Source organism: Typopeltis vanoorti, chromosome 16 (genome assembly GCF_054136105.1).
Source record: "Typopeltis vanoorti isolate ZY-2024b chromosome 16, IOZ_Tvanoo_1.0, whole genome shotgun sequence".
In the NCBI taxonomy this organism is placed as follows: Eukaryota; Metazoa; Arthropoda; class Arachnida; order Uropygi; family Thelyphonidae; genus Typopeltis; species Typopeltis vanoorti.
In genome coordinates, this window is record NC_143564.1 from 26830076 (window position 1) to 26857564 (window position 27489).

Consider the following 27489-nt stretch of genomic DNA (forward strand, 5'->3'; position numbering starts at 1 on the left):
CAAACTGGAAATTACAGGTAAAAATTGCCACACATAATTGATACATAAAAAACGTATTTTTTCAAGTTGTTCTAATAGGCGTGCCATTGTTTATTGCAAGTGTGCGTGCAGGCTCACGTGAACGCCAATATTGAATAACTGCAGCATGGCTATCTGGGATGTTATAACTCAAACTGTTGTTTAAGTGGACAGGGTTCAGCAGGATTTCCCTTGATTCTACAATTTTCCTCTCAAACTCATCATTACAGCGAAAGATATTTTCTGATCTATCCCAGCAAACGGAGTGGCTTTGTTGATCATCATTAGGATTATGTGAAAAAAGAACATGACTGGATAACGCAGTTGCATGAGATCTTTTGTAAGAGATGTCTCTCTTATGCTCTTCTATACGTTGTTCAATAGATTTGTTAGTTTGTCCAAAATGGTGCGATTGCAATATCCCTTATTTCGGACAAACTAATAAGCAAATATGACATAAGCATATAGACAATATATAGACAATAAGCTAAATTCATTGCCAACTAAAATTTTAAACTATGTATTATTTATTATTAGCAATGGTATTATTATTATCATGTTTCACCTCCAAGGTCTCATCAGTGAAGGCAGACGGATAGGAACGCATTAGGATTAAAATCCCGAGTTTTTGGAAGAAAAACCCTACTTTCCTATTCTAGTGACTGAATAACTCGTGAGCTGGTCAAAGAAAGGCGTGGAAAAAGTTCCTCTAGAGAGCTAATAGAATCGAAATTAAGAGGGTCTTTCTTTGGGTGGCTTAGTACTATTGATGAAAAATTTATTCCCGCAAGCCTTATTGGATTTTAACGTGATATTTCAATATATACATAAGCAGTTTCTTCATTATTGAATTTCTTTTTATGTCAGTTATATTGTGTTGTACGTTTAAAATATCATCAAAAATCTCCATCTTTCAACAAGCTTGTTCTCTTCAGTTAGCAGCACACCATTTTTATTCCTGATAGCATTTACATGCTTCCTTCTTTCACAACATATTTTCAATGTCACCTCATATAATTTTTCAATGTGGCAGGAATACTGCAGCTTTGTATGCTTCTTTCTGTCATGCTGTCCACGTAATTCATCTTATTTACTCTTGCTGAGCTTTTAATTAATTTGTCTTTCTTTCTAAAAGTTTTCAAATTGATCTACTTAATTCTCTGACATTTACCATTTTCAAACATCACCTTTTACTTTATGTTTTCCTTCTGTGAGTTTCTAAGTCTTGTTCAATCGTTGTTCTTTTTTTCCTTTCTTAGTATTCAAACAGTCTATTGTCACATCATTATACTAAAAGTTTCCCATTTCTTTTCTATCGTATTTTCCGTGCTTTCTTTTTTCTCACTTTCTGGCTCCTCATTTTCCAAAATTTGAGACTGATTCTTTATCATAACAGAAAACGTTTTCTTTATTTTAACTTGGCATATTATAGCTTATTCATCCAATTTGATTTTTAATTTTCTTATTCCTACATAACTTGGACACACTGAAAGGGTGGAAAAAGGACTTCTCAAAACAGTAATAGAAGATAAAGGTCCTGTAAAAAGAGAATAGCATAGACTCTCAGTGAGATGGATGGATGATTTGTCTGATGTTTGGAGAGTTGAAGCTTCCAGAAAAACAAATAACAGGACCACCTGGCGAGGACCATTATGGCACATCACCAAGCAAGTGAGTGATTATACGGAATCCGATGGTGGCTAATGAATAAATGGGTGGATGATACATATCTTTAATTTAAGTTTAGTTATCACTAAATCAAATCCTACATCAGTTCGTCTTCCTGATTTAACATCTAAGAGTGAGCTGCTTTTTAAAGCTACCCTTGATTGCTATATATATCATCGATTTGGCTTTTGTTTTTACTATCTGTGATATCCAGGTTTTTCTTGACTTATCACTTAATATAAGTGCCATTTCTCTGTCATGTTTTTCATCGGCTCTTGAACACGACATTTGATATCCATTTACAGTTAGCAATCTTCCAAAGCCTCGTCTCAAATCGTAGCAATCTTCCGAAGCCTGGTTTCAAAGGTGCCAGGTTACTGTCCATGAAATGGACAGTAACCTGGCACCTTTGAAACCAGGCTGATTGGAAAAACCCAGGCCTTTCCAACCAGCCAGCATCATCAAAATCGAATGAGCTCTGAAGTTCTTATCTTAGTTATCTATTTATTCTTAATAGTTTCTTCTGTCTTTCCAGCTTGGTATTGCTTTCATAGGCTAGGCCAGGGGTGTTCAACCCGTCGATCGCGGAGCGATTTTTGGTCGATCTTTTATGTATTCCTCCTTACTTACAAATTTAATTAAAACTGAAAACATAATATTTTATTTATCATTATTTTGTATTATTTTTAATTCGCTTTAAGTGCATTGCTATTGTTTATTTATTTTTCATTAAAATTGTCAAATCAGTAATTTTCTTATAAGTCCGGGTAAATGAATTAATTAGGATCAGTGGAAGACAAACAACGAGCCAAGTGAATATGATTATAAGAAAAGTGTAAAAACTCGATTGTAGCTTAAATATTAAATATTCCAAACCACATTACATCGATTTTTTACTTAGGTTAAGTCCCATGTGAATATTGTAAAAAAATAAACTTTGTTTGTCTCGGTATAGTTTGTATTCGATGTTTTTGTAAATAACTCTTTTGAAGCTAACTGTATATACTGCTTTAATAAGAATATGTTAGAGTGTTAAAAACAAAGGCAATGTTTTTGTAGCCGAAGCTGTACATGGCGGCATTAGAAAGATTGTTACTGAAACTTGTATGCATGAGAAAGACTTTCATGCTCTAAGTGTAAACATCTCCGAAGTCAGTCAGAAAGAGTTCAAACACTTTCCGATGGCCTGCAACTTACAATCAAAAGAAAGTGGAGGAGAACAAAAGGAGTGCCGAACTTGAAACTTAAGATGAAAGAACTCATACCGATTCTTAGGGGGTTTCCAAACTTCATGCGAGGTCTCGGAGGAGGCCTAATAAAAAGGGACAAGCAAGCAGAAGGGGTCAAAGTTCCAGAATTACTGTCAGAGAGGAGGCCGCCTGGTCCAGAGTCGCCGTCAGAGAGACTTCCCGGATCCACGTTGCTGGAGAGAGGAGTTTCCCGCTTCCAGAAAGGAGCTTCTCGGTTTGAGACGTAGCTAGAGAGAGAGAGAGAGAGAGACTACTTCTAGGCCGCAGACAAGGTTTCAAATTGCCCGAAAGGAAGAGTTCCAATTGCCGGGGAAAAGTTTCCAGGGCAGGTTAATGTCAGACATTCACCAGTATGTTGCGTTTTCATTACAATTTGATGAATCAAACGGCTTCACTGATATTGCTCAGTTAATGGTATTTATTCACATGGTATTTCAAGATTATTCAAGTAAAGAAGAACTTTTGAAAATTATACCATTATTGGGAAAGACTAGGGGAGAAGACGTTTTTTCGGCATTTGATGAATTTGTGAAACAACACAAACTTCCGCTTTTTAAACTTGTGTCTATTATTAGTGATGGTGCTCCTGCAATGATAGGTAATAAATCAGGCTTCATTTCATTATGTAAAAACGATGACAAATATCCAGATTTTTTAACATACCGCTGTATTGTTCACCACCAAGTACTGTGTAGTAAAAGATTAAACACAAAAGATGTTTTGGATAGTACATTTAAAACTGTAAATTCTGTTCGAGGAAAAGCCCTGCAACGGCGGTTATTTAAATTACAAGCAGATGATGATAGGGAACTTCTGTTGTACAATAATGTTTGCTGGCTCAGCAGAAGTCGATTTTTAGAAAGATTTCTTGTATTAATTAACGATATAAAATTTTTTCTTGATGAAAAAGAAATATTTATCCACAATTGAGTGATAAAAAATGGTTGTTACACTTATAATTTTCAGTAGATTTCTGTACGAAATTAAGCAATTTAAATTTAGAGTTACAAGGTAGAGATAAAAATTTAATTGACATGTTAAGTTCAATAAAAACTATCCAACAATACTTTTATTAAAGAAAAATATAAATGACCGCGAATTTAGACATCTCCCATATTTATTAAAATTTTTTAAACAAAATCAAGAAATGATTCGCTATGATTTAAAAGAATTTATTCGTGAAATAGAAATAGTTGAGGAAGAAATAAATTTAAGATTTTAATAAAACTGAAACGATTGTATCTTCTATCGATAATCCATTTCAAGAAAACTTGAACATCACAGAAATTTCAAATAAAATTAGTGGGTTGTTTGATATAAACGAAGCTGAAGTAGAACTTGAGATAATAAACATTCAGAATAGTTTACATTTAAAATCAATAAACAATGAAGTCATTTGGAAGTATGCACATAAAAAATTCCCAATATTAACTGATATTGCGCGAAAAATTCTGTCGTGTTTTGGATCGACATACTTGTCAGAATCAGCTTTTTCAAATATGACCGTCATAAAAATCAATTAAGAAACCAAATTACAAATGATCATTTGGATGATCGTCTGCGATTGGCCACTTCTTCATATCAACTTGACTATGAAAAGATTGCGAGGTCCAAACAATGCCAACTTTCACATTAACTTTTTTTTTTTTTTTTTTTTTTAATCAACCACCATTTCCTGTAACTTGTGAGTTTGTAATCAATCTGTTGTTTTTTCTAACTTTGGTTTTCCAAAATAGAGAAATAATTATTTTATTCCAATATATTTGTTTTGTTTTTTTCTTGATTAAAATATTTGTTGTATTAAAATGATGAATAATTTTTTAAATACACAAATAAAGTTTTCAGTTGTGTATTTTTTTTTTTTTTAGTTGTTTATTTGTGCGTAATCAGATATCAGGTTGGGGAAACGTGATCTATATAAGGGAGTAGATTGCCGAATAACTTATAAGAGAGTAGATCGCAGAATAACTTTTTATAGAAAAGTTACGTGCGTAGTAAAAAAGGTTGAACAACACTGGTCTAGGCTTTTCCCCTAAATTTTCGTCCATGCATTATCCTCTTGCAAAAGTAAATAGTAAACGTCTGAGATCTTACAGGATAGTTATGCTACCCACACCTAGCATACTGGGTTATCTAAGTTCTCGGGGTCCATAATCAGGAGATGTTTATGGGGAAAAGTCATTAACCCTTCTCCGAACTATGCTCTTTTATGTAGACTTAGGAGTATGATGGGGTAATCTATCCCTAGACGCAATATGGACCACTGTAGTCAAGTTTGGCGGTCGAAGTTTCTCAGGGGAGATGGAGACGTGGTAGCGAGGACTAAAAGCAAGTCTCTAGTATGGTGAAAAATCTGTCCCCATTGAGTTTTGTAAGCATTGAATTGCGATGTTAGAATTGCGATGAAGAGTGATTTTAATATCAGAATTAGTTAAAGAAATAGGTTTATGTCATTTATATATTGCAAAAGCACAGAAAAAAAAATCTCAAACACCTTTAATCCCCATAATGTAGGCAAAGCTCCTTTTTGTCCGAAATAACTTTTTGAAGACAGTTGTGTGCAGCAGCCACAGAGAGAGAGAGAGAGAGAGAGGTTTATGAAATGACTGGAAAAAAATCGGCTAATGCCTTTTTATTCCCATATAGAGGTGATTCCGTTTTAGCCCTATCAAACTTTTGGAGATTGAGTAGGCAGTTCAATCTCCACTGGTAGCCAATCAGATATGGATGGCCCAGGGCTATCACTAATTTGCAGCCCGCACTGAAGATACAGCGCAACAAGTGTCGCCATCTCGTGGTCCCTGACCCTAACACAATATTTTTAATGTCCGAAATAGTGTGGGTTCTAGGGTCGATGTTCTTGAGTTAATGGGACGAAAAACCCGAGATTCCTGGAGAAAAAAACTAGCCTGTCGTTCCAGAGATCAACTAACTCGGGAACCAGTCGAAAAAAAGCTTAGTAAAAGTTCCTCTAGAAGACTTGAACTCGAAGTCTATCTTCGGGCGGTATAGAGTTGAGGCGTGCAAACACCACTTCCACTGAGCCACACAGGCTAAATCAAATGAAGTCTGTAAAATTAAATGCACAGTCAAATGGAGATACCCATTGATATCGAGGAGAAGGAGAGTCGACAAACGTTGCCTCATACTTGGGGGAGTGGGCTCTGCATATGTCGACATTTCACATTAAATCGAAGTATCATATTTCACAACAATCCGTTTGTCGCATTTCATATTAATATGAAATGTGATTCGTATTAATGTAAACCAGATAAAAAGCTGAAAGGCTGAAATGCAGAAATCAGTAAATAGGCCTTTGTGCCATACACGAAAAAAAAATTCTTCAGATATATCAAGAACATTACAGTTTTTCTGAACTTTCCATAGTATTTGTCCGAAGGGAGGTGCTATAAGCAAGATCCCTATTGATGGACAGAGGCTCAAAGTTATTTGATTTCTCTATTACATTAGAAAGTGTTCAAACGAGAACAGATAGAGGATAATTTCATATTAAATATTATCACGATTCTTTAGAACATGTGGAATAAGAGGTAGTTTCCAAGCTACCAGACAAATACTAGTGATATAGGAAAGTTTGAAAAGTTGCCACAAAACAGGAGTCGACGTTCTGAGTAATCCAAAAATTGCAGAAGACGATTTGTTATCCAATTGGGAGAATATTTTCTGATCTTTTTCTACTGAAAATATAAGGAGATATTGAATGTTGCAAAGTTACACTGAGGGAGGACATTTACTGAGATCACCGGTGCAGAACTCAAGAGAAAAGAAGCAGCGATATTAGTTTCCTGTACACAATAGAATTATTTCAGGAAGAAAGAGGTTCAGCAGGATTGGATAAAAGGTATGATCAAAAACTTTGGCACCGAATCAGAAGCATGACTGCCATGTGGACATGATGCAAGTTTCGTGCTTTTTGGATCTTTCAAAATCACATTTAGATGTATTGATAATTTCCTTGCAACTATTTTGGGTATTGGTATAGTCTAAAAACGAAGATAAAGATTTTGATGAAAGCAAACATAATAAGCTTTGTTCTCGAAACGCCTTGATAGCTTTTTTGAGAACCAGATAAGGAATGAGACAGTGAAATGAAGGTGAACATTAGGAGAATTAGAACATTACACACCTAGAAGAATTTTTTTCAATGCTGCGTTTAATGACAATGTATCAGAAAAGTAAAAACAGAATCCAGCCAAGAAAATTAAACATGTAATTACGAATATTATTCCACTTAAGATATGCTATAATACTACATAATACTGAATGAGTGTGATTATAAACTTGATAACAAACCTGGTTTGTAATCAAGCAATATTATCACATTACAACTCACAATTTATTGATGTTTTCATGGGATAAGAAATCATCAGTACATTGTGGTATGAACTGTCATGACAGACAACCTGTACACGTCGTTTGTTCAGAAAAAAAAAATCATTGCTAATAAAAAACCAAGATGGTTTTTGGAGTGATCTATGTGATATCTTATTCTCTTATATGCGAATTCTTTCGGTACATGTGAGTGACAGCAAAAATATAAGAATTTCTACTTGTCGGATCATTGCAATTAGAAAAGAAAAGCTAGTGGAAATTGTGAACGTCAACTCCTAAAAAGATTATTATTATTATTATTATTTTCGGGCTACTCCAGAGAGTCCTTAGACTCATCGAGGGAGGCCCTAAACATCATGTCCACACAACTATACGACATTCTCACAGTATCTATCATACCTTGCCTTGAACTCGCTCACTGTCACAGCACCCACAACAGATTCTGGCAGCTTATTCCACTCATTTACCACTCTAAAAGTAAAGAACCCAGCTCTAACACCACTGCTAACCACACTCTTTCCCAGCTTCCATAGGTGTCCCCTAGTTCTCCCACCACCAGTCCTGATCTCAAAAATATCCTCTGAATTAATCCTGTAGAAACCCTTTAGCAATTTGAATGTCTCAATCATATCTCCCCTTTTCCGCCTATCAACCAGTTTCTGCAACCCACAAATCTTCAACCTGTTCTCATATGGTTCATTCCATAGACCTGCTATCATCTTAGTCACTCGTCTCTGGATCCTCTCCACCTCCTCCCCATCAAGAAGGAACCGAGGTGACCAAATCTGGGCACAGTAGTCAATATGAGGTCTTATTAAGGCTCGGTACAGAGGTACAATAACTTGCTTGTCTCTGCTCGTTATGGTATTTTTCAACAACCAAGTGAGTTGATGAGCTGATTTAGCTACTTTCGCAATGTGCCCCCTAAACTTCATCTCCCTATCCACCAACACTCCCAAGTCCCTGGCCTCATCAATCTCTTGGAGTACAGTTCCACCCATGTGGTATACTGCTGCTAATCTTTTCACCCCAAAATGCATAACCTTACATTTTGTCACATTAAATTGACATCCATTCTCCTTAGCCCAGAACTCCAATCTATCTAAGTCATCCTGCAAGACTTTGACATCTTCTGCATTCACTATCGCCCTCCCCAACTTTGCATCATCAGCAAACAAATGAACTGTTCCACTTAGATCTTTCCCTATATCGTTAATGAACAGATTAAACAGCAGTGGTCCAAGAACAGAACCCTGCGGCACACCACTAGTTACAGGCCGTCTTTTGGACTCCACTCCTGAATAAACCACTCTTTGATATCTCTCCATCAACCACCCACCTATCCATCTCACCAACCCTATATCCATTCCCATATGTTGTAGTTTACGGATTAGAATTCCATGTGGTATCCTGTCAAACGCCTCTGCCAAGTCCAGCAGTATCACTGTAAACCCATTTCCCTTATCCAGTTCAGCCGTCACCTTGTTATAAAACTTGAGCAAGTTACTCAGGCATGATCTACCCTTTACAAAGCCATGCTGTCCCCTGTACAGTATCTCATTTTCATCAATCCATTCCTGTATTTTTCTCTTGACTACTTTCTCCAAGACCTTGACAACAACTCCTGATATGCTGATTGGTCGGTAATTTGCAACCATAGTCTTGGATCCTCCTTTATGCAGTGAAACTATTTTCCCCTCTTTCCACGCCTCCGGGACTAAACCAGACCCGAGACTCAGATTAAACAACATGGTCAAGGGCACTGATAATTCCTTAGCCGCTTCACGCAAGACCCGTGCCGGTATACCATCCAATCCCACAGATGTATTCACATTAAGGTTCTATAATAGACTATTCACCTCCACTTCATTCATCACAATTCCCGTATAAACTAATGGCTCCTTAATTTTTTCAATGTCTCCACCTGGATGATATACTTTTGCAAAGTGCGTGCTCAGTAACTCCACTATATCGGCTGGTTCAGTTACCTCCTTACCATCGTCATTCCTTAAAATCATTTTGCCATGTACAGTTTTTTTCTTGCTTGCAGCATATTGAAAGAACTGTTTGGGATTCTCTTTTGCTTGCATAGCTAGTTTCCTTTCATAATCAGCTTTTGCTGTTTTTACCACACTCGTTACCCTTCTGGCCTGCACTTTATACCGTTCATATGCCTGCAGGTCACCCCTTTCTTTAAATTCCCTCCACAGTTGTTTCTTTTTTTGCAGCTCAAGCTTAATGGTGTTATTCATCCATTTAACCCCTACTTGTTTTACTATTCGGACCCTAGGTATACAATCAGCCATAACCTTCTGTAAATGCTCCTTGACCACTTCCCATGCTCTATCGACGTCCAGCCCTTGCAGTTGTACATTCCATGGCACTGATCCAAGCAATCTCCTAAGCTTGTCATACTTGCCAGCACGGTAATTCCACATATACCCTGTCTTAATCAAAAATTCCACACCTTTAGCCACCTCCCAGGTCAAGATCTTATGATCACTCTCACCAATAGGTGGCAACATGGTCATACTCAAATTGTGAGATGCTATTACCAGGTCAAGCACTCTCACACCCCTAGTATTTTCAATTACATGCTGTCTCAGATAGTTATCCCTTAATAATTGAATAAAATCCATTTCCTTCCTCACATGTGTCCTCTCCTCCTTCCAATCAATGTTACCATAATTAAAATCCCCCATAATAATTACCCTCCTTCCACTCATTTCATCAATTTGTTTATGCATACTATCTCCACCATCTATTCCATCACCTGGTCTATAGCAGCACCCAACTGTATATTTTATTCTGCCAGTCTCAATCTCACACCAAATAGCCTCAAATGAGCTCCTTTCACTATCCTGCAATACAACTTCAATTTTCCTTGGTTGCAGTTCATCAGCTATCATCAATAACACCCCTCCCCCCATTTTATTCTCTCTGTCCCTCCTAAAAACACTATAACCTACACATTCTATCCCACTAACTATATCATCTTTCGTCAGCCATGTTTCACTAATGCCAATAACCTGTGGCCAGGAAGAGCTAATCAAGGCCAAAAATTCTTCCTTCTTGTTCCTAATACTCCTGGCATTAGTATACATGAAATGCAGTGATCCCTTTGTTCCACCCCTATCTTGATGCGTTATTCTAAATGTCACATTCCCATTTTTTGTCCTTAGTGCTGGCTCAGGTACATTATATACATTTTTACACTCAACTCTCTCACTGATGTCTGCATATCCACTCCCCCCCCCCATCCTTGGTAGTTCTAGTTTCCCTGGTTCTGCACATCCATTTTCACTTCATTCAGCAACACTTTTTCCAGTCTTCGCACACCAAGTCCATTCAAATCAGGCCATCCATCTTGTATAAGTCCTTTCGCCCATCAAACTCAGATGACGTCACTTTTAGGAATGTTGAATGAGAAAGTACAAAAGACAGAAAAGCAATTTTCAGTTAGACAGAAAATCAAAACATGTTTTTGAAAGGGTAATAATAAGTCAGTTTCACGAATACGATCAGCTAGTTGTGGATGAGTGTGCGCTGCATTATAAAGGTGAAAGTAAGCTATTAGAACATACTGGAAAAAAAGGCTACACGGAATAAATAATCGAGCACTGTTTTTTGGATTATATGAAATCATGCATAGGAAAATGGATATTTTTAGTGGCACTGCAAAACCATTAGAAACAACAAATATGAAACCAAGGAGTAGAGATTGTTGCCTTCGTTAATATATTGGGACCTCATATTGTAAGCATTAGTGAGATCTGGCTGTCAAAAGCAGACATACTAACTTGCATCGAGTACCATGGGTAGTATTTTAGAAAGGATCGACAGGACAGGAGAGGAGGGGGTCGTACTGCTAATGATATTCGATGACTTGAATCCAGTTAGAGTTGAGATCTATGATTGCAGTACTACTACTAACAGTATTTCATGTGGCAGTGAGTTTGAAGCCATCTGGTGTGAGGTAGAATCCAACAAGATTAAATATATAGTGGGGTATTGTTACAGACTTGGTGAATCGGTTGATAAAGATGAAGAAATGAATCACCAGACAAATACGGGATGCAAAAAGAGTAATCATAATGGGGACTTTAGTTATCCGAACATTGCTTGAGTAGCTGTGAAATCACATGAGAAGAATGAAACTGAATTTATCGACTTGTTACGAGACAACTTCCTCAAGCAGCATTTGAAAGAAGGAATTCTTGGTGAAGAAGTGTTGATCCGTTGATAGTGTCAGAGGGCGTTTCAGTTAAAGACGTCACTGTTCTGCCTCCAGTTGGTGACAGTGATCATACAGTACTCACTTGGAATGTGGCTAAGTTTATTAATGTTCCATTCAAAAAAAGGTTATATGCCGAACTATAAAGCAGGAAATTATGACCGTCTGAGGAGTATGCCTGGTGCTGTGCAATAGTACCAGTTGTTGGTTGTTGGATGGGAAGGATATCGGCAGTGGTGGGAAGTGTTTAACATGTTCATTGCCAATTACGCGATATCGCGTGATGCGAGTTGTCACCTGGCGGCCGATCACGCATTATCGCGTGGACGTCGCTAACTAAATAAAAAAATATAAAAAATTTGGCCACCACACGAAATTCCAATTTTCAGCTTGGCAATGAAAGTGTTAAAAAATACTTAAATGACGCGATATCAGAATGTGTCCCTAGGGTTCGAAGAATAAATATAGTAGGAATGAAATGGATGTCAAATATAATTCAGCAAGAGAAACGTAAGAAAAAGATGATGTAGAAGGAATGCCATGTGCATAAGGATGGTGTCAGTTATGATAATTATAAGTAGCAGTCCAAAAGAGTCACAAATGTTGTACGGATATCAAAGTCTGAGTATGAAAATAAACTGATTGCAAGTTAAAGACAACCTCCAAAAAATTCTATCCTGATGCTGTAAGTAAGAGGATGAATTTGAAAGAATAACTCTAAAGAATGCAGATAGTGCGAGGATCACAGATGCAAAAGTCATTTTTCAACTACTTAGCAGCCATTTTGCTAAAAGTATCAACCTGGTATATGCAACATTGAACTCAGCCCTACCTCTTCACTCTGTGAGAAACTCATGCATGAAGATAATGTATTAGAGCTATTGCACAAATCGAATAAGAATTCAGCAATATGGATTGATGGGATATCAGCGCGGATGCTAAAGAGTGTTTCATATGAAATGGCTATTCCTTTAACCAGGTATATTATTTGAGTCTCATAACAGGGAAGATTCCACAGAAGTGGAAGGAATGTGTGGTAATCCCATTACACGAGAGTGGTGCAAAGGCCGATGTATCTATCAACCAATCAGTATTTCAGAAATGGTGGAGAAGAATATCGAAAAGTTAGCGGGACTCACATTTAGAAATGGGTTGACAGAGAATCTCTACTTTGCAACAAACAGCATAGGTTTACTAAGGGAAGGATATGTTTTAGCAAATTGCTCACATTCTATAATAATGTTACCACTGAGTTAGACAAGGGGAATGGATACACCATGACACTTTTGGTTTTGCTAAAGCTTTTGACAGAATACAGCATGGAAGACTGTTGAATAAATTGGAGAATATGAGGTTATAAAATATTAGCGTGGATAAGAGGATGGCTGACTGACAGATATCAAAACGTGGTATACAGGGGATGTGAGTCTGCAAGACTAAGGTAACTAGTAGTGTACAACAAAGATCAGTACTTTGTCTACTGCTATTCATTCTGTACGTTAATGATATTGGGAAGGATTTGTTGATGCAAAGAAAGGTAGGAAAATAAGAAGTGAGAGAGAGAGAGTGTGTGTGCAAAGGAGAGTGTCAAAAAATATATGATTGAGACTTACAAACTTACTTTTGATTGGGGTGATATGATTGAGACTTACAAACGTCTGAAAGGGTTATACAGAATTTCAGTGGATGGAATGTTATGAAGAGTGGGAAATGACGCGAGGACATCATTATAAGTAGATAATGATTCCTATCAAGAAGGGAGTGAGATCTAAATTTTTTCTCAGAGAATGGGCCGTGATTGGAATGAATTGCCGTTGGATGTTGTGTGTGTGCAAGTAACGTGAATGAACAGGTATGGCAGCTAGTGCAAATAATATGACTTCCTTCGATGAGTTCCTGATTCCTTGAAGGAAGGAGTCAGGACTCCCTGACCCCTTAATAATAGTAGTAGTAGTAGTAGATAATAATAACTCAGTGGATGGGACAAAGGTTTTAGCCATAGACCAGAAAAGAGATTATAAGTGGAACACGTTTATCATGGACTATCCCATCTAACAAACGTACAAACAATACTTTTGACAAGAAACAAGTACAGAAACCGTCGTTGTAAATGCAAGGATATTTTAAGAGTGACTAATACTTTGGAACTGATTATATTTAATTATCAGTATGGGAGTGTGTCAAGTAACTTTTCAGTGAGGTATTAATGTCTATTAATTATTACTCAAGAGACTAAGTCAGCGATCTTGTTTCTTTAAATTTACTTTTCTCTAGATTTACTAATAGTCTAGACTCTAGACTATTAGTACACATTTCCAGTATACTTTTCATCCTTTTAAAAACCAGGAAACCAATTCTTTGCACAACAATTTTTGTATTCTGATTAAGGTCTTAGTCAAGGGATACATGATTTCCTTACACTCCTGGATAATTATCTCACTTCCTGTGTAAGCCACGTCAATTGTATAATCTGTATTCCAACTTTGACGAAATTTAAAATTTTTTACTTTTTTAAGATCACTCATGGTGTTCAAATCCTTTTGTAAAGCCAAAATATCTGCTCTCATAATTCTTCCCAACTTTGCCCCATCTTCAAACAACTGCACATCACCATGCAAACATTTCCCAATATCTGAAGAGAGCATTAATGTCCTTAGGAGATCTTAAAATGTGGCGTATAGTTTTGACAGCAACTCTGACGTTGAAAGACTTCATGAGTTTGGCTATTTTTGTTGAAACTGAACCTGCATAACGGATGACGATGGACGTTGTATATTGCATGACAGGAGGTTGTTGCTGTGGAGGGTTTCTATGAAGAATCTTTTTGATTATATTTTTTGGGTAACTTTTGTTTACTAGTGTTTGAGATATGAGATTGAGTTCATCCAGGAGATATTTTTTCTTCTGAGATAATATTGGTCGCTCTATTTTTAAGCATATGTATTATGCTGAGTTTTTGCGCAATATGGTGAGGTTAGTTTCGGTAGATTGTGAGCTGGATAATACATATGCTTAATAATACATATGCACTTTTACTTTACTCTTTTACTTTAATTACTATCTTGTCATGAGACAATCTGTCGAAGGCCTTTTGTAAAATTTAAATATCTAAAGTTGTATATGCAACTCCATTATCCAATGCATTTGTCACCTTGTAATACCGAAAGATGACTAAAATATGATTTCCCATCTTCCTTGCTTATTCCCTTCATTCATCCATTTCAAACTACTTTATTTGACCCTTAGAATACATTCATTATTGATTAGTTAATAATAATTTAACTTATTAGCAGATAAAAAATAAATCAGCTAACGCCTTTTATTCCCTTATAGGGAGTAGGCGAGTCCTTTATATTCTATTTAGCTTTTCTTAATTTTGAAGAGTAGCACTTTGTTTTCCATCATTAGTAAAATAGTCATCCCTACATGGTAAATGAGATGTCCCGTTCTTTCACATAAATAAATAAAGCTGGTAACTTCTGTAAATAAATTTTTTAAAAATTATGCATGATTGAGCAGCAAATGTGCATAATTTTATAAATATTTTGGTAAAGTTTTTTTTATGCGAATCATATGGAAGATTGGAAATCATTACATAATAAGTTAATGTTAGGTGCAGGGGCAGCTCGTGCATAGGCACTGCGTCACCCTCAATTTTTCTCGATATATAAATATATTTATTAATTTATTTATATTTGCTTGAAATATTTAATTTTATCATCAACAATCCTATACAATTCTCTTATTTTGAATAAAAATAATAAAAATCCATCTTGTAACACTTAGGAGGGCGCTAGCAGCACTGTGTTTACCACAGTGTCATATTGCCAGGCATGCCAGCATATGCACATCATAGTGAGATGCGAGCTATTAGCGTAATGCGGCACTGTCCCTCGCGCAGTTCCACTGTTGTTTATCTGCAGTTTGCGCCAGTAGTGGAGTGTTCGTAGTGCTTATCGTATTTACTCCGTCTCTTTAAATATTTGGATAACAATTAAAGATATAACATTTGTTGTAGTTTTTATTTTAGAACATTGTTGGGGGTTATGATAATAGATTTTATTTTTAAGTAATTTTGAATTATACCAGAGGTGTAGCTAGAGGGGGGCGATCGAGACTGTATTTTAATTCTAAAATACAGTCTCGAGAACTCATTTTCAAATATTGTAATACTACTGCGAATTTTCCGCACAACTGCTGTAACTGTTGCTAGTTGTGAGAGGGGTTTTTCTAAATTAAAAGTGATTAAGAATTACCTACATTACCATGAAATAGACTTCGCCAATGTCATCGACGATTTTGCTAACAGAAAAGCAAGAAAAATAACATTTTAGAATGTTCGAATTAAAGTTTTACTTCAAAAATAAACACAGTGTTTTAATTTATTTCCCTATATGTCGTTTTGACTTTTTGTAGTATTTTTGATGTGTATTGAGAGAGCGGCAAACTCATGAACCGCCCCGGGCAGCAAAAGCTCTAGCTACACTACTGATTATATTAAACTGTATAATTTTATCGATAATAAACAATATTTTTTCATGAAACAAAACAAGAAGAATAAATTTTATTTTTAAGTATTATACCAAACTGTATAATTTTATCGATAATAAACAATATTTTTTCATGTTTATTTATTTTTAATTTACCATAATTTTGATATTTTATTCAAACACGTATATGCTGTACTTACAGTGTGTATGTATATTTCGAAAGTTGCAGCATCCCCACGATTTCAAGCCAGCCACGAGCCGCCACTTGTTAGGTATAATAGACAGTAACAGCTTTCCATCAGATTTCCTATTGAACCACCCTTCTTATTGTAGGGGTCTCAGTATTAGATAATCAGGAAACTATGATCTATAAACCAAACATGAAACATGGTCTATAGATCATAGTTTTTAAGCTTCCAATAAGCAAGACAAAGTGCTAGAATCATACCAGGTGATGAAATTCAGCCACCTAAACATTTACAAACATCCATACTAGCAGTGTGATTCGAACCTACAGTCTACTGGTTGGATAGCCGAAGTTTTGTCCTCTCGACAAAATATATTTTTAATGTTTCTCTCACCCACGAAAGATTGTAAACATTCTGAAAAACAACATAGTTATAGTAAAGGAAATAAAGGAAGCAATAAATAAAAATTAAAATACTTGAGCAAACTTAATTTCTATATGCATCATCATCATCAGACCTCCATAGAGTCAAGTGACACATCATAAAATTATTAGTTTTTATATAATTTTAAAAGTTACTGGTGAGAAATTTTATTGAGAAGGCGCTGTACGCAATGTTTCTTCAGTGTGGAAAGCTAAAACTTTTGAGTATATTTCTATTGTATTTCGTTTCGGTATGAAGAAGTGTTTTTAATTACTTTGTTAAACATACATTATATTACACATTATTTTTCTTTAATTAAATTTCTGTAAATTTTAACTTTTATGTTTAGAATTATCAGTTTATTTTTAGAATGTAATTCAACTTCGTAGAGGAGCGAAAAATAAAACTCATACTATATTTTTGAACTGAATAAATGCGAAGGCAGTTAATTAAATAATCATTTATTAGAATTAAATATCCTGAATTTAGATCTTCGAATTATACTTTCAAAAGACGAAATTTTGAAAATGAACGTAGTTATAACAATAAGACAAATACTCTACCTGTTTTGCTCATTGTAAGTTCTCTTTCAAGAAGAGCCCTTCAACGAATAGTTGTAGTTGGATTTAGCTATAATCTCTTCCGGGCTTAAACGGAAACTAGAGGTATCTAGGTGGATCGTAAGCAATGCATTTCTTAGAACAGTATAATAAGGATATCAGTTACTGGAAATTAGGAAAGTTTGTTTTTAGATAGTTTTTATTTATTTTTTTAATTATTTATTTATACAGCCTTTTACATAGATATAAAAAGCTTAAAGTGGTTATTTTTAACGGAATTTATGAAATGAAGGAATATTGAAGATGAATTTTCGTACTCATGTCAGAGAAAAGTTTCATAATGTTTGTGCGAATGTGTTTTTAAGGGTTACTAATATTATTCTTTTAAAGTGAACTATATTTGCTTTGAATGTATGTACGAGTATATTAGTTCAAATAAAAAGATTTCATTTACTCGTATTTTATTTTTGGAAAGTAAAAGTAATGCATTTCTGTAATTCTGAGAAATTAATGTAATAATCCCCTGAGCGTAAAATTAATTTCATCTTAGCACTTTCCAGTTTAGTTTTCAAATTAGATACTTCAGTTTACAAATTTGGATTCAAGATTTGGCTTAAATTTCTTTTTGATGATTAAGAACTGTGCAATTATTTCGTAGGATTTTTATCGCGCTACGTCATTAAAAAAAAAAAAAAATCTGTACCACTCATGAGACCCCCGGTGGTCTCATTTCATCTCGTGTTCCTAATTCTGATATATCCATGGGGTCTTGGGTAATAATAATAATAATAATAATAATAATAATAATAATTATTATTATTATTATTATTATTATTATTATTGTTATTATTATTATTATTATGTGAAAACCTTTCTCAAACGAAGGAATGAAGCCTTCAAGAATGACTGAGCATTTAAGAACAAAGCATCCAAATAAAGCAAAAAAGGATGCGGAGTACTTTCGGGAATTAAATACTAAATTTAAAAATCGTCCTGCACTTAAAGGGTTGGTTGCAAAACAAAGTAACCAACAAGTGAAGGGACTACTTGTTGTGTCTTACAAACTTTCAAAATTAATTCCCATATGTGGAAAGCCACATACTGTTAGCGAAACGCTTATCTTACCGGCTATAAATGAAGTTTTAGATATAATGATTGGCCCAGATATTAGTAATATGGCGTCGTCAGTTCCTCTCTGCAATAGTTCAGTATCAACAAGAATTGACGAAATGGCAAAGAACATTGGGTGAAAAAACAAAAAAAAATTTGTTATTATTTAAAAACCACAGAATTTTCTTTGCAACTCGATGAGACAACTTTACGTGACAACGAAGCCGAAGCTTTGTTAATGGACTACGTGCGTTATGTAAATACTAATGAAGAAATTATTGAAGAGTTTCTATTTGCTGAACAACTGAAAATTGACACAAAAAAAGTTGTTATATTTTTACGGCTGTTAAAGACTTTTTTTTATAATGTTACAAACATTCCTCTCACAAATATTATTGCCTGTGCAACTGACAGAGCACCAGTTATGATTGGTCGCCACCGCGGATTTATAGCACATTTAAAAGAAGCAGTTCCAAATATCTTTACAATTCACTGCATTCTTCATGGACAGCACTTAGCTGTAGACTACATAAGACTTTGGATGATGTTATTAAAGCACTGAAAAAAATAAAAGCCCAGTCATTGAATACCCGTATTTTTCAGGAACTTTGCCTTGAAAATGAAGAATTTGAGCGTCTTTTGCTTCACACTGAAGTTAGATGGCTCTCAAATGGAAACTGCCTGCGACGCTTTAATGATCTCTAAGATACTGTTTTGGAATTTCTTAATTCACGTGATGAGAACATGTGTAATGTTCTAAAAAAAGGAAAAGGTTGACATCGCATATCTTTTCGATATTTTCACCAAATTACATGAGGTTAATATCAAATTGCAGAGAAGCAAGATGAATCTTATGTATAGGGAATTATAAATGCTTTTATCAGCAAATTAACATTCTACATGCAAGATGAGATTTTCTGCAGCTCCCAAATCTACAAATAATAGATGATGATTTAATGTTGAATACAGATTTGGATTGTTATTGTTCACATTTTCTGATACTGAAAGAAGACTTGATGATCATATTCAAAGACTTTGATGAGTTTAAAATACCCGATTGGGTCATAAATCCATTTCTTTCTGATGTCACTTCTGTTCATCCAAATTTGTGTGAAGAATTTGTTGACTTAAAAAATGATTTTGAAGCTCAATTTCAACAGCGTGGGTATGAAAGATTCTGGCAATGCAAGTATCCTCAGCTTTGGCAAGAAATAAAATAATTATCACTGCACAGTGTGTTCAGCTCAGAACGCAAATGGTCAGGAGTGATATTGCACACATGCTGCTTTATGCTGTTTTTCAGCACTGAAAGACAGCATAAGACATGCTGCTTTATGCTGTCTTTCAGCGCTGGCAAGTTATCAGAATGATATCATAATTCCTGTCTTTGAGAATCCAGAGCTAGAACTCACAGGGAGTTAGATCAGATGAACGAAGCGGCCATGTAGTGGGAAATGCACGGCTGATCATGCTAGTTTCCGTGAAATGCTCTCGAAGAATCTCCTGTACGGATCAGCGCTGGCTATACATGCATGGGCGCTGGTGTAGCACAACAACATTATTAATCATATTAAGATACCTCTTCGCAGTAGCTGAACAGGTCACAGGACCCATGTCCTCAAAGAATGATCCAATGATAAAAGAAGCTGTAAATCCGCACCAGACAGTAACTTTGCATGTAGGTTTTGCATAGCCCATACCGGGAAATTGTGGGTATTCGCCGCTCCGTTCAGGTGAAAGTGAGCCTCATCTCCCCACAAAATCATCTATGGCCATATAACATCCAACTCCACTCGAGAAAGGAAAGATAAAGCGAATGTTAGTCAACTTTCAAAGTCCTGTGGGCGCAACTCCTGCGTCTGAGTTATCGTGAATGGATAGAAGTGCAGAATTTTCCAGACAGTTGTGTAAGGCACATCCATGCGTTTTGATACAGCATGTGTACTGCAAAACCCAAAACTGTTATTCATTGCTTGCTCCACAACAGCAGTAGCAACTTCATTCACTTGTTGTGAACTGATTAGTTTGTGATCTCTGCCAGGTCTAACGCCTAACGATCCCATTTCTGCAAAACGACTAATTATTCGTATCGTATTGTTTAGGTGGTACAGCTTCATGAGCACAGCACATTGGGGCAAGGCTAGTGCCATCACTTTGGACGGTATTAACAACCAAACTGAAGGGAAAAATCCTGTATCCATCTTTTTAAACCCTTCTGTCAACTCTCTAGTTGCGTGATATGCCAATTCCATGCATTTGCCATATCCAATGCTTCGATGGTGAATTTGAAACCGTTTTTTTTTTTTTTTTTTTTTTTTTGTTGTTGTTATTGTTGTGTTTCAGATATCGCTTCGTATTACGCACAATGTATGATATTCCTGTAAAGTTTCGCAGCATTTGGATCACTGGATGACGATCCAGAGGGCCTCAAGCAGGGCAGGGATACTTTAATTTTGTTCACCCTATACTTCGAAAAATACAGTCTATAATTTAATTTTTTCCCTCCTGGTTTCGTTAATTTTAAACTAATTGCATTTATTATAGATATCCTTCCAACATCATTTCTCCTTTTACTTGTTACGCAGCGAAAAAATTCTGGAATTTCCTATAGCCTATTCAGCTAATTTCCTCTCATAATTTAATTTTGTCTTCTGTACCACATTGGTCACTTTTCTCTCCTGTGCTTGGGCTGGTCGTGAGCTCGCTTATTTCATTTCACCTTATATTCCCTTCGTACTATTTGCTTCTTTTGTATCCTCTGCTTAATGATGCTACTCATCCCTTTAACTCCTACCTGATGTATCCTTCTGATCCTAGGAACGCAATCTCATAGCTCTTCCCTCAGATACCCCTTTATTATTTCTCATGCAATGCTAACATCCTTCCTTTGAGAAGGTATAGCACTGCTAAGTTGGTAAAATCTCTACTTCTACAATATTCTACATACATCCCTTCTTTCGAAAATTCTGCATGCTTGGCCATCGACCAGGACAACACTGCATAATTACTTGTCCAAGTCGAAGGTAAAATGGCTACTTTGGAGATGGACAAAACCTCTTATGTTATGATAAAATCCAGTACTTTCCAGTCAACGAATCTCCTCCATCACATGCTGTCTCAAGTAATTATTTCTCGTTAGCTGTATGCATTCCATTTCCATCCCTCGCGTTCTTTCTCCTTACAATCTATATCCCCGTACTTAGTTTTCCATGATAATTATCTTCCTATGCTCATTAAACTGATCTGTCAATGCATATGATCTATATCTTCTCTTTCACCCTCAGGTCTATAGCAGCAACATACTATATGTTTTGTCTTGGTCTTTATCTTACACCAGATAAATTCAAATTCACTTTTTTTTCCACGGTTCCAATACTTCCTTCCTGAAAAACCTGCATTTCTGCTACTCTCCCCGATTTTTTTTTTTTTTTTTTGCTTCCTACAGTAACACTTTCATATTCTTGCATTCAAATAGCACTGCTCGTATCATTATGCTTTGCTCGAGGGAAACGTGATTTGTCACCTTTACCATGAAATCCTTATCGTCTAATCACCGTATAACATGGATCATTTTATAATTAATATACTGTATTTGTTTTTATTCTGGAGAACTTTGCATAAGGTATATATTTCACTTTTCACTTACGAACTATTCTTTCAAAAAAAAAAAAAAGGATGTATGAAGGGAGGGAGCATATCATCCGAAAAATAAATCGGTTATACATTAATAGTATGATGAACTATCCTTTTAGTAGTTTTTAAATATTTTAGATAAAATGATTACGGAAAGTGCAAGCTCAGCGTTATAAGCTTTTTTGCAGAAAAATACGGAACAGCTGACTGCCATAAATTTAAGTTAATGTCATACTCGGAATAGTTCAAAACATTAATATACATGTAAACTGAAAATGGTATACATTGATAGCATTTACTATTTAACAGCCATTTTTCATTTGCGTGGGTATATTTTCAAAATACATAATGGAACAGTCAGTATTCGAGGTGGCACACTGCATCCGTCGGAGACTGGTGGAGATGGAAAGTGTATGAACAAGCAGGGACGGATCCCCCCTGTAATATTATTATATCTTCAGTGGACCGAGTGAAGATATATATTTTGAAATCAATGGATTATCATTAATGATCCCTTGATTTCAAAAGACGAGGATGGTCTGAAATGTTCTCGGCCTCGACCTTAGATGGCAACACTATCGGCACGACTTTTTTTTTCTAAATTGGTACATCTGTCATAAGCATCCAGATGAAATTGCAAGTCGTTCTATCAAGTAGTTTTTTTTTTATATATATATACAGCTGTCTAAAGCAAAAGTGTTGTCTGTATCCCTTGAAATGGATGTTTAACGCCAAAATAAATTCATTCGAAGTTCATAAAAGTTTATGGGCACTCTTCTCCTTCGTTTTCGACAATTAAGAAATGGGCTGCCGAGTTTAAAAGTGGTCATACTAGCCTTGAAGATGATCCACGTGAAGGACGTACAAAAAGTGTAACAACACCAGAAATTATTGACCAAGTGCACGATATGGTATTGGTAAAGTGTGTGAAATTGCTCAGACTATAGGCATTTCAAAAGAACGTGTAAGATATATTTTGTATGAAGAATTGCAAATGAGCTTTGCGCAAGATGGGTGCCGCGCTTGCTCACAGCAGATCAAAAACGCACTCGCATGAAAATCTCTGAACAGTGCTTGGAGCGTTTTAGCAAGAATAAAACTATGGATGAGACTTGGGTTCACCATTACACACCAGAATCCAAACAGCAGTCAAAACAGTGGACGTAAGCCGGTTGTTCAGCGCCAAAGACCATCAGCAGGAAAGGTTAGGTTAAGTTAGTGTTTTGGGAGGCTAAAGGCATTTTGTTTATTAATTATCGTGAAAAGGGTAAAACAATAACCGGGGAATATTATTCCGATCTTTTAACCAGATTAGACGAAATAATTCGTGAGAAAAGACCCGGTTTGCAGAAGAAAAAAATCTTTCATCAGGACAATGCATTTCCCCACAAAAGTGTTTTGGCAATGGGAAAAGTAAGGGATCTGCACTATGAATTGTTGGAACATCCACCCTATTCGCCAGATTTGGCTCCCTCTAACTTCTATCTCTTCCCAAAACTAAAAATCTTCCTCGCTGGTCAGCGTTTTCTTCGAATCAAGAGGTGATTGCAGCTGTAGGCAAGGAGTATTCTGTAGGAGGGGTATTTTGCAGATCTTACTGAGAACCACTACAGGGACGGGATAATGGCGCTGGAATAAATGTATTAGTGTTATGGGAGATTATGTCGAAAAATAAAAATAATTTTGAAATTATAAATTCGTTTTTTCATTGTTAGGCCGAGAAATTTTCAGACCACCCTCGTATAGATCTTTAGTTTCGAGCATGTGACATTTTGTAATGGTTGGTATCTAAAGAATCGTGTTGTATCTAGTAAATAAGGCAAATGTTTGACTTTAAAAAATTTAAATGTGGGAGGGATATACCTGAGCATACGCTTTTGATAAGAACGGCTGAAGCTTCTGACGCATGAACTTACTCGTTTATATATATCTGCTCTCTCTCTATATATATATAAAAAGATAAGCCGAAATTTGAAACGTTTTTATGTCCCGTTTTTGTCTTACCAACCCGGAACTCGGGGGATTGGGCACCGTAGGCGCCAGAGGAGGGAGTCCCCCCCCTAGTATATATATATATATATAAAAATCTGATCCACACATAAAAAGATCGCAAGATCTATTACACATTTGTACTGTGCTGTGCTGTGGGGGGGGGGGGGGCACACACGCGCTCGTCTCGTTTGAAAATATGAATTATAATCTTTTCTAGTCCCACTGAGTACACAGTTCCCAACTCAGTTACTGAAATGCTTTTGACATTAACCGGTATCTTGTGAAAAAAAAGTATTTAAAAACAGTCGATAACACTTTCTATTTATTACTTTTTTTTTTTTTTCGAAATAAGGAAAAGTTCGTAAAACAGTCCAAAAATGGCTCATTTTGCAGTGCATTCCTGTAACACCATTCATTATCACAATAATAGACCTGATTTCGTTTTGTCTTATTTTGTTTTATAAAAATAGTCTGATGGGAATCAAAACTGAAATTTTAATAGAGATCCTAAATATTATATTTCGTTAATTAAATAAGAATAAGTAATAATTAAATTTCATCCAGCCAGTGAGAAGTTCTTACCATCAGTTGGAATTGTTTGTCAATAACAGTTCGAACAGTTTATCAATAACACCTTGCCAAAACGCAGTTCTTGCTGTATATAATCTTCCGCGATGTTTTACACAATTTTTGTCCTTGTCAGTGGGCCGATTAAAAGGAAAATAGAGATGGCTCAAGAGGTTTATTATTATTATTACGTGACATCTCGAAGGCGTTACATCACGGGAGGGCACTCCAATCTTCGAAGCCCACCGTGTATACTACTTATACCTTCATCTCCATACTACGTCACATTCCATCAACTACACACAGCTCCATCTGTCGCCAGTAACAGTATTTTTTTTTTTTTTGTATGTAAATTGTGTGTGTACTAGGGCCGATTTGCCTGTATGCAGAATGAAAAACTCGAGTTTCCGGCGGGAAAACACTTATTACCACCGTATGAGATCGGCTAACTTATGGCAGAGTGAAGTAAGCGCTTATACCAGTTAGATATTAGAAATTTTGGTTTCTAAAAGTAGACAGTATATAACCATAAGTTGGATAAAAGTATTCATTCATTCGTTCGTTTTTAATGATTACCGAATATTAACATTTGCAAGCAGGAAGAACTTTTTAGCTTATTTCTTGAAACATTTATGTATTCGCTTACAAATGCATCCCAAGAACTGGAACTTACCACCATAAATAAATAAACTGATACCGGAAAGCTTCCCGCTTTCTAGATCAATATATTGTTCACATCGTAGCACTATCGGGAACTGATACAACTGGAGTTGTCTCAGTGACCAAGCAAAAGCCAGGAAAGGCTAAACACTAATCGATTTTGGTAGAGCACTGTCGATATTCTCCCAGTAGCATAAGAGTTGTTATATACTTCTAGCACGGTGTTATCTGCGAGTTATCTAGAGTTTTGTCAACAGGTTTCCGCTTAGTTACCGAAAAGGATGTAAAAATCGAAAGTCTGCAGAGATCCTCATAATAAAATTGTAATATGTAATAAAATATGACAAAGACTGACATATCCCTCTAGCCAATAACAAGTTGTTAATTTTTGTAGTTTTACGGTGTATACTAAGTTGAAAAACCTATGCAGAAACTTCCATATTTCTAATGGGAACCAGTGACAAAGTAACGGCACGGCAAAAAGATACAAAGGCAAAATATACACGCTAAATAAATGTAATTATGTACCTGTGGTACTGTATGGATGTGAAAGTTGGACCCTGAGCAATAGTGAAAGAAGGAAGACAGATGCATTTGGATTATGGGTTTGGAGACGCTTACTAAGAATATCATGGACTGCAAAGCAAACCAACAAATCAGTGATAGACAGAATAAAGCCAGATTGCTTCCTCGAAGCTATGATCATCAAGCAAAAATTGTCATACTTCGGACATATTATGCGAGCAAATGACAGTCTGGAGAAGATGATGATGATGATGCTTGCTATAGTTGATGGAAGCAGGAGAAGAGGAAGACCAAGAATTAGATGGGTGGATAGAGTTAAAGAAGCAACTGGAATGCGCTTGGAAATTTTGAAAGAAATGGCCAGGGACAGACCTGAATGGAGAATGTATGTTCATAGAATCACCAGGAGTCGAAAACGACTCGATGGAACATAGCAACAAAAAAAAAAAAAAAAAAAAAAAAAAAAAATACAGTACTGGAAAACCAGACGTTATTTACTGTTTGATTTCCGAAGAGAATAGGCCATCATAGGCTGCCGTATTAGTCAACAATCAGTTTTGCGTTTTACAATTGCATAATCATTAGAGCATTCAACATCATAAGATGGAAAAATGATGCAACTCCCTTGTTCAAGAAACAGACGAACCACATGAACTTACGAAAAAAAAACTGAATAGGAAAGCGGTGCATTAAAAGATTATGCATCCCTCTTTATCATGCATTAATGTATTTTTGAAAGAGGCATCATGATAGGATGCAATGTTGCGAGCCTATCTGTTTGGCAAATTGTTGACAAATTGGGCCATCCCAGGTCAACAATCAGTGATACCATACTGAGATGAAAGCACAGGGAAGCAACTGCAAGTGTTACCAGAAGTAGACGACCCACTACACTCACCGAACGTGACCGTAGGGTACCATGAAGGATAATATGTAAAAAACCACCATTCGTCGGGGCCGACACGTTGAATTCGCAGTTCCGTGCATCGACTGGAACACGAATCTACACATAAACATAACCGAAGCCCACAACATGGGTTTCCATCGTAGGACTGCAATATTCAAACCCCTAACACATCGTGTACTGTAACGTCATAGTCCCAATTTTAATGTAAGGATACGGTTGTGTGCAGAAGCTACACATCAGTCCCAAAAATGCCTAAGTTCGACTTTCGTGGTGTGCAGAGTTCACCGCCATTGGAGAGTAGGCTGCTGGAAAGCTGTGGTATGAAGTGACAGATCACAGCACACTCTTCATGTTAGTTAGTTAGTTATTCACATTTAACGTTACTAGACGCCGTTTGGTCACTCCTGTACCTCAGGGTTTTGGGAGTGAAGCCTTATACAAGAAGACGTGATAGGGTCGCAGATTCCCTTTCGACACAGAGTTTGTGATTATTCTACTGTTGTAATTTCAGTATCCTCGCTATTCTTCATCCCTCCATCATTTCGTGGTGTAGAATATGTCTCCCAATAGCGGCGATGAAGGCGTGACCGTTCGAAAATATGGAATTCGATATCCAGCGAAGGATTCTTGATAAAGTCAACGTGCTCCATGTGCATTTCGTTGGTACGTTCATAATAAAAATGCATATCTGCTATTTTTTTTTCCTCACTGCATCAGCACTGTATTCTTCTGCTTGATTCTAAAAGTACCCTTCTTAAACATGTACAAAAGTTTAAGAAGGGTACTTTTACAGTTCTGTTCTGTTATTCATAAACTTGTATATCAGTGTCATAGTTCCAGTAAAACTTCGTTTACTATAATTGCAAACAAATTCCCTATTCTTTCATCTTAAGTCACGTCTTCAGTTTCAG

General features: G+C 36.1%; 1 protein-coding gene across 8 annotated transcripts in view; it reads right to left on the bottom strand.

The window, feature by feature from the left end:
* Positions 1 to 27489, bottom strand: part of Rph (Rabphilin) — a 695894-nt gene that overhangs the window by 620225 nt on the left and 48180 nt on the right. For 6 of the 8 annotated variants that reach the window (XR_016549578.1, XM_090406052.1, XM_090406053.1 and 3 more), the window contains exon 2: positions 16214 to 16615. The exons of 1 other annotated variant lie outside the window; for it this stretch is intronic. The gene's annotated coding sequence lies outside the window, so the exon portion shown is untranslated. The remainder of the gene's footprint in view (positions 1 to 16213; positions 16616 to 27489) is intronic. One more of the 8 variants, XM_090406050.1, reaches the window with a different exon arrangement.